This window comes from Oreochromis aureus, linkage group 16, assembly GCF_013358895.1.
Source record: "Oreochromis aureus strain Israel breed Guangdong linkage group 16, ZZ_aureus, whole genome shotgun sequence".
NCBI lineage: Eukaryota > Metazoa > Chordata > Actinopteri > Cichliformes > Cichlidae > Oreochromis > Oreochromis aureus.
This window is the reverse complement of record NC_052957.1, coordinates 26,218,344-26,226,129: the sequence shown is the minus strand read 5'-3', so window position 1 is coordinate 26,226,129 and position 7,786 is coordinate 26,218,344. Positions and strand designations below refer to the sequence as shown.

Genomic DNA, 7,786 nt, shown 5'->3' with positions numbered 1-7,786 from the left:
AAGTGATGACACAGTGAGGAAACGGTCTTCCTGTGGCGTCTTCTTTTTCTTCTTGGGATGCCAATTTCGTGGCCTGTCTCTGACATCCGCCATTATATGGAACTTGGCTTTAAATTTGGAGATGGTACCAGGTTTCACACCAAACAATGCTGCAACTTTTGTGGAAAGGACCATATCCAGATCAGTCAAACATGGCATGCTTGGCACAGACACCAAAAGACCGCTGTAGCAGGGTCCATGCTCACAGTTGCTGTTCATCAGGCATACGATTGTAAGCACCTGGGGTACCACAACCTCAAAATAAGAGTCAACAGCAGAATAAGCTGTTTGGCATTGGCAAGTTTCTCATGTGTTCCAACCAAATACTCAATCTGCTGTTCAACCTTCAAATGCATTTTTCCTTACAGATGTGGCACAGTTTATGGGGAAAGGCTTTCCAGCAGTGTAAGAAGCATTGTTATAATAAAAAAATCATTCCCTAAATACAAATTACTTAAATGAATGAAAAAGATATCTTCTTAAGAGAATTTTCTTGAATGTGCAGACTACAATAAAGTATTTCAATACAATGCAGTGCTGCCCTCTTGTGCTGAACGTTGAGGTTTAAGATGTAATTTGAGTACAAGAGTTTCACTTCTAGTGATTTTCTTTTTATTACTACTTAAAAGTTGTGTCTCGCCTTTGAAGTAATCTCCACATGAATAAATTCAGGTAATCTCTCCACAGGTTTTCCAGGACTCACTGAAACAGTATCTGCATGTGTCACAGCTGCCTTCACTGAGGTCTGCAACTCTCTTCTGCGTCTCGGGAAAATCTTTAACGACCGTTTCAGCTCGAACTGTGAAACCTGTCTCTCTGCACTGTTTGAGCATTTACGCAGGTGCGAGCCTGCCTGTGTGGTCCACAGTCTGAAGAAGAAAAATCCAACATTAGTGCACATTGGTTGTCATGGTGAAATCTTGCAACCCTGAGGAGGTGATGTAATCATCCACCAATCAACACAGAGATTTGTATAATATATTACTTCTTCAGGCCAAGTCTGGAAAACAGATCAGTCTGCAAGCTGAGATCCTGAGATCCCAGACAGAGTTTTGGAAAATTTGTTCAACAACTTAGATTTAAATGTATAAAATTTTAAAAAATCTGCAAGGAAACTGTTGGACATATTGGGATAAAATGAAATGAATAATAGTTGGACTACAGGGCTCTGCAACATGTAAAAAAAACCAAACAAAGATCTGAAAATTACTTAGACAAGACACAATGTAGAGGCAGGAAAGACAGAAAAAGGAGGATAGTGGGTTTAAAAATTTGGTTAGAAATATATATATAAAAAAAGAAAACCTGATTATAGGTCTGATTGATTATTGATTACCAGATTCAAATACTATCACTTGATTTGATGGATGTTATCACTGGTAATCAGCCCTATAGATATGAGTCAGAAGTGCCCACTTATTATATATCCATAAGTATACCTCTTCACAGTATGTTTAATAAAGCTATTAGCATAAAGGGGAACAGTATAGTTTTCCTTACAGTGTATTGTGTAATAACTCTGTATTCATTACTATTTTAATTATACACTCGCTGGCCACTCATTCACACAAATATCTACTTAGCCCATGCTGAATCAGATCATCATTACATCAGATCATCAGAATGGGGAAGAAGTTATTAAGGTGACTTTGACTGTTGCATGGTTGTTGGTGCCAGATGGATGATCTACTGGCAGTTTCCCCACACAACCGTCTGTAGAGTTTACAGTGAACGGTCCAAAACAGAGAAAATATCCAGTGAGTGGAAGTTTGGTGAAAATACCTGGTTGTTGCAGGAGGTCACTGGAGAATAGCCAGACTGCTTTGAGCAACGTATGCAGGTGCCACTCCCATCTCAATTTCTGCTGTGACATTTGGATGGTGGCATCAGAATTAGGCATAAACAACATTAAGCATGGATTCATCTTGCTTTATGTTAACAGTTTGGGCTGCTTATTTTATTTGCACTCTTTGTACCAACTAGGTGTTGTTTAAACAACACAGCCTTGTGACCTTAGGCGGGTGTGCAAACCCTGACAAATCAATATAAATATACCTAATTATCTGTGCCTTCCCTAACAAATTCGTTTTAATTATGTCCCACTATGACTTTTTAATGTTAACAGATGTCTGACTAGGCTGTGAAGAGATTGTATTAACTGGCAGCAGATGGTGCTATAGTGAAACAGAAATAGGATTTTAAAAGTTACAATTACAGCTGCTTTAAAGTTACTTTGTCTGATTCTTAAAAGGTTCACAAATGATGCTTTTGTGTCATTGATGTTTTATTTCTTTGTTGCAGCATGGGATACTTTCTTAAACATTTAGGGTATTTCCAGTTTCCCACATAGTACCTGTTATTTCCACACCCACTTCCAATTTCTTGAGCTTCAAAGAAAATAAAAAATAAAAAAGTAAAACCGAGATTTTTCCCATAACTCTCCAGAGCCACGCTCATGTCCCCGTGAGGTGATGCTTGCATGGGACACGTCCCCTCACGTCGCCCCTCTCCCAGTGCCAGCACTACTGGCTCTAATCCGCCGTGGCGTACCTGGCAGATCGCTCTGGCGACACCGGCGTTGTTGCAGCCTGGCCCGGCCCCACACACCCGCATCCCCTTTAATCCTAATGAACTGCCCCAAGGCCCCGGGGCCTGAAGGGAAGTAGGCCACTGGAGGTGAAGCAGAGTGAGTGAGTCTGTCACATCATTTCTACAACTATATATAAGCTGCTTTCTCTCAATCCTTTGTCACCTTCATTTTATTGTCTTCTTTTTTCTTGTGTCTTGATTTTAGTTGTAATAGTTCCTCTTCCTCTAGTTTTTGCTTTCTACACTGTGACCTCAGATGACCTTTATTTTCCCTACAAGGGTAAAAGTCACTGGGTGGAGAGAAGACTGCAGTGAAGCACATGAATGGAGAGCCTGGGGATAGCCTCCACTAGTTAGGGATTAAGTTGCTGCTATGTGGAGAAAGGCAGAGATATCACAGAGTTGCACAAATACTCATCAATTAACGGTGCTGCTTTCGGAAGGCAACAAACTTCATTGAATATTTCTAAGCTCTTGGAAACAAAAAGCTGAATGCATGTGCACATGAAAGGTGTTAGCATGACTGGACAGTTTACTGGCATGGATCGTTACCTGAACAAACCAACCAGATATGTGCCCAGGAACCTAAGGGAGCGTATCTTGCATCATGAATTTTATTATATAATATAATATGTGTGCAAAGGAGTGTCAGGTAGATCTGCAGGAAATGGTGGCTTTAGACAGGAATCAAGAGCTTCTCTTCATCTTGAGTATTAACTACATTTTCAGTTTTTATAGCACTACATTTGAGTTCTGCATAAATAGGTGAAAAACAACCGCAAAGAGATATAAAGTGACCAAGGAGAAACTAAAAATGATTGCAAAGTGTGTGTTCACGTGTGTCAGTGGATGAATGATGTGTCAGAAGGCTCTAAATGCTCACTTTGCAATTTTTTTCCACTCTTTGATCTGTATGATGTCAAAGACAGCAGATATCTTTAAGCGCTTGGTGACTCACTGGGTGTTTTGGCGTGGTTGCTGGCCTGCTCCCTTGGGGATTGTGGTCCAGGGTAGATTGGGCCTCTTCGTCGAGCAGTGGGACACCCAGGGCTCAAAGTATAGAAACTTGTTCCCACCACTTAAAATAAATAAATAAATAAACCTTCTAGGCAGAGCTAAATAAATTTTTTGAGTTGTTATCTCAAAATTGTGAGATACTAAGCCAAATCTTTTTCTTATGGATGGCAAAAAAACCCAACCCAAAAACATTTTCATTGGAGGAAACAACCTTCCATACAAGATCACCACTTCATTAAAAACCAAACAAGCAACAGCCAATCAAAAAAAAGTTGGCTTAAATAGATGGTAGAGCTAACATGGCTACTTTCAGACAGAGCATGAACTTAGGGTTTGCACTTGGGCCCAGTCTATATAAAAACTGCAAGACTTCAATCGGACCACTAAAAGGCAGAAGTGCTTTGCCTTGTAGTTTAGTCTTCACTGTAGCCTGGTACAAAGTAACTGTCATGCAAGGGCACTGCTTCAGTGACCAAGTAGCCGCTTACTCAAAGAGCAGCATGACTGTGTTATCAGTGCTCGGTTCCATCTGTCTGTTTGCCCATCAGTCTCTTTGTTAGCAGTCCAGCCTCCACAGTTTTCAAGATATCATTTTCAAACTCTGTGTGATGCTAGATACTAATAAGAGCTCAAGTGGATTTAATTTTGGTGAAACTTGGGTCAAAGTCAAGATCATACCAAGTGGCGAAATTAATAAAAACTTAGAGAGAGCTGTATAACGCACTTAAAAAAAGAGCTTATAGAAGCCAATTCTGCTCCAATCATACTGTAAAGCTGCAAAAAACACAATTTTTGTATGTAATGCTTCAAGGTCAAATGACAGGGAAAAAGCTTTAGCTTTCACTGTTTTCCCCAAACTTTAAAGCAATACGTTAATCATTGTACATCAGTACAAATGAGCCATGAAAACAATCCAGATGTCATTATTGAGGATTTGCTGACATCAGCATAAAACATCAAAGTTTGAATATAACCCTTCGGGGGAAGTTGTGCTCTCCGAGTGCTCATTTTACTGGGATAAATAAGAGCATTTTTCCTATGCAGGTCTTGTCAGGTTGCATTCTCCTATGACTCTTACTCACTACACTGCAGCGACACTGTAGAGTAAGTTGACCTGCGTCTTGAACTCTGAGTGCAGCTGAAGCTTACTTTGTAGCATGTCCAGGGATCAGAAGTAGAGAGTACAAACCAGTATTTCTACTTCACCAATGTGAACTTCTAACATAGTGTTCCACCAAAGGCCCCTCGTCCACCAAGATGAAAGCTGCTGTTAATGGTGGCATCTTTACAAAGAATTGTCTTTGGTCAGTCACTGTGATGTCTCATGTTCTCCAACAAAGTCCTTAAAATTCCAGATTCCTGCCTTTAGAGTCGGAGAGTTGGGTTTTAAAGAATGCGGTGACTCTGGTTAATGAAGCCAAGCCACGGCTTCACTAATTAGTCAAGTCCAGTAATGGCTGGAATCCACTGTTAGGCAAAGCTGCCAAATACCTGATGGCTACCAATCATGCTCTGTCTTCATGGGAAAAATACCCACAATTTATTTTGCTGACTCGCATTCCCTCAATTAAGAGGGACAGTTGAGGGGCAGATCACTACAGAGCTGATTTTAGGTTAAATAAAGGGCATACCATGATCAAATATTTGCAATTCTTCAAGTTTTTTTTTTAAAAAATCCAAATGCATTAATAATGTCATGGTTAATGTTAGTAATGGAAGCATATGTGAACACTACATAGGTAATGTGTAGGTGTAAGGATGAGGAAGAAGAATCTGTTTCATAACATCACTACTCAGACATTTCTCAACAACAGTTGTCTCAAGGTGCTTACATTGTAACCCTACAATATTATATCTAAACACTCTTCAACACCTCATTCAAAGTCTGTACAAAAACATATAATGTTGTTTCTTGAAGGCTGAGATGCTGTTATGCATCACATGTTGGAGCAACGCTTCCACGTCTCACAGAGCGATACCAATTAAAAAATGCTGACGCAGTAGTGTGACACTCAAAGCAAAAATGTCTTTTGATCATCACAACAAAAGGCCAAAGCACTTGTATAATAGAATGGATGTCTTAGTGAGTGTGTCTGTGTGACCTTCAAAAAAACAAGGTGTTTGCAGTAGTCAGCCCCTTACGCAAATATTATAACCTCAAGATCGATATGATATGATCAAATCATAGTACTGTGCAAGCTGAGATATTTTTCTAGGAAAAGGTGCAGTGATTCTTTTGAAACATGCACAAACATACACAGAAATGCGGTATATAATATTTGGTATGAACACCTTTATTTTTAACACAGCCTTCAGTTTCTTTGGCAAGCTTTCATGAAATCTCCATAAGTAGTGCTCAGGAATAGTTCTCCAGGCTTCTTGAAGGACAATCAAAGCTCTTCTTTGGATGTTGGCTGTCTTTTGCTCTGTTCTCTGTCAAGTTAATCCCACAGTGCTTTAATAATGTTGAGGTCCAGGCTCTGGTGAGGCCAATCCATGACTGTTTCAACCATGTTTTATACTTTCTATGCTTATTAGCGTACCCCACTTTATTGATGCAGAAGGTATTTTGCTTATTCACTCTGTGCTTAAAAACAGAATAATAAAGTAACAGAACTCGAGCACAATCTTTTTTATTGGCCTGTACTGCACAGACACCAACTCTGCCATGTCCATTCAGTACAGATAACAATAGTGAGCTGCCTTTGTGGAGACACCTGCCAATGAAAAAGCTTTCACCCCACCATGACAATCATAATGTACTGTCCTAAAACAGGTATATAAAAAAGCTAAACACACAAAAAGTCCTAAACTAATGACTCAGGAAGTTAGGGTGAAACAGAAAGAAACTTACTGCTAACATTTGAAAGTTTTTGTGTGGTATAAAAAGTAACACTGGTGGACTTAAAGGGTTACTGCCATGCAGTTTTTGTTACTTTTAGACGGAGGAAGGCTAGCTGTTTATTGTACCAGTTATGCTAAGCTAAGCTAAAGGGCTGCACTAAAGGGCAAATATGAAAGCTACCAAAGTTAACTACTAATATAAGAACTAATAACTCAGAAAAATACTTTAATTTCCCAAAATGCTGAACTATTCGTGAGCCACATGCTTTAAACAGCCTGTTGTTTCGCCTCTAGCTTATTTATGATACATTTTTAAACGGTTTATCCCTCAATGTGTTTGACTTTTATTAGTAGTAACCAATTAGGAGTCTCCACAGCAGCATTTTCAGATGCATGCCTGCCCCTCTGTGCACTCGTGTGTGGGTGTTTTTTCCCCTCTCTGCCTGGTTTGGGATTTGCTGGTCGGTGACATGCCTCCCTCCGCCTGGCTCCTTATAGCCCCGCGGAGGTAGGAATCCCGGACGAGTGGTACGGACATCGCCGACGGAGACCGCAAACACGGAGCGGAGCGTTCCCCTTTAAACACGGTCTTATGACTACAGACCGCTTCAGACTGAACCAGAGGCTGACAGCCGAGAGCAGAAGAGGGGTTGTTCTACTGACAGGAAGCCGGGGGACAGTGACTGACGGCAGGAGACAGACAGGACACAGGTCCGCTCCAGAGGCTGAATGGTCGGTGTCCAGTCAGAGAGAACAGCTGGAGTTAAACGGAAACTACCTCACCTGTCTGCAGGTACGACACACAGCTGCACCGATAGTTATCATCACAACAGAAAATGATCATGTTAAATGCATTCAGTCCTCCAAAAGTGTACCTAAAAAAAATGCAGCACTGACATATTTTACCTTTACCTCTTGGAGAAAGATGCAATTCAACAACTTAATCTCCAAATAAAAGGGTAGTTCTAAATTTAAAATCTTACTTTTTATTTGAGAGAAATCTGCAGTATTAATCCTAAATTAACTAAACAGGGTTTCGTTATTATTTGTAGTCATGTATTGACATGTGAAGATCATTTTAATGTGGCAGCTTGCCAGAAACAGCTTTTCACTCAGGATAGGCCAAATCTGCTTACCCTTATATGGAGAAAGTACTACACTGAGCATCATGAAAAGGTAATATGGTCATTAAAGCTTCCCTTTTTGAGTGGTGCAGGTCTGCCTTGCTGTATGCCAGCTCTTCGTAGGCTGCCACATTTGATAACTGAGTGATCCACAAGCAGGATGCAGGGTTCCC

At 40.4% G+C, this 7,786-nt stretch overlaps 1 protein-coding gene across 2 annotated transcripts in view; it reads left to right on the top strand.

The window, feature by feature from the left end:
- The first annotated feature begins 742 nt into the window (after positions 1 to 742).
- serpine3 (serpin peptidase inhibitor, clade E (nexin, plasminogen activator inhibitor type 1), member 3) overlaps positions 743 to 7,786 on the top strand; it is a 12,515-nt gene continuing 5,471 nt past the window's right edge. The window contains exons 1-2 of one of the 2 annotated variants that reach the window (XM_039599966.1): positions 743 to 880; positions 6,988 to 7,282. The gene's annotated coding sequence lies outside the window, so the exon portion shown is untranslated. Of the gene's footprint in view, positions 881 to 6,444; positions 7,283 to 7,786 lie in introns of those variants that run through there. The other variant, XM_039599965.1, reaches the window with a different exon arrangement.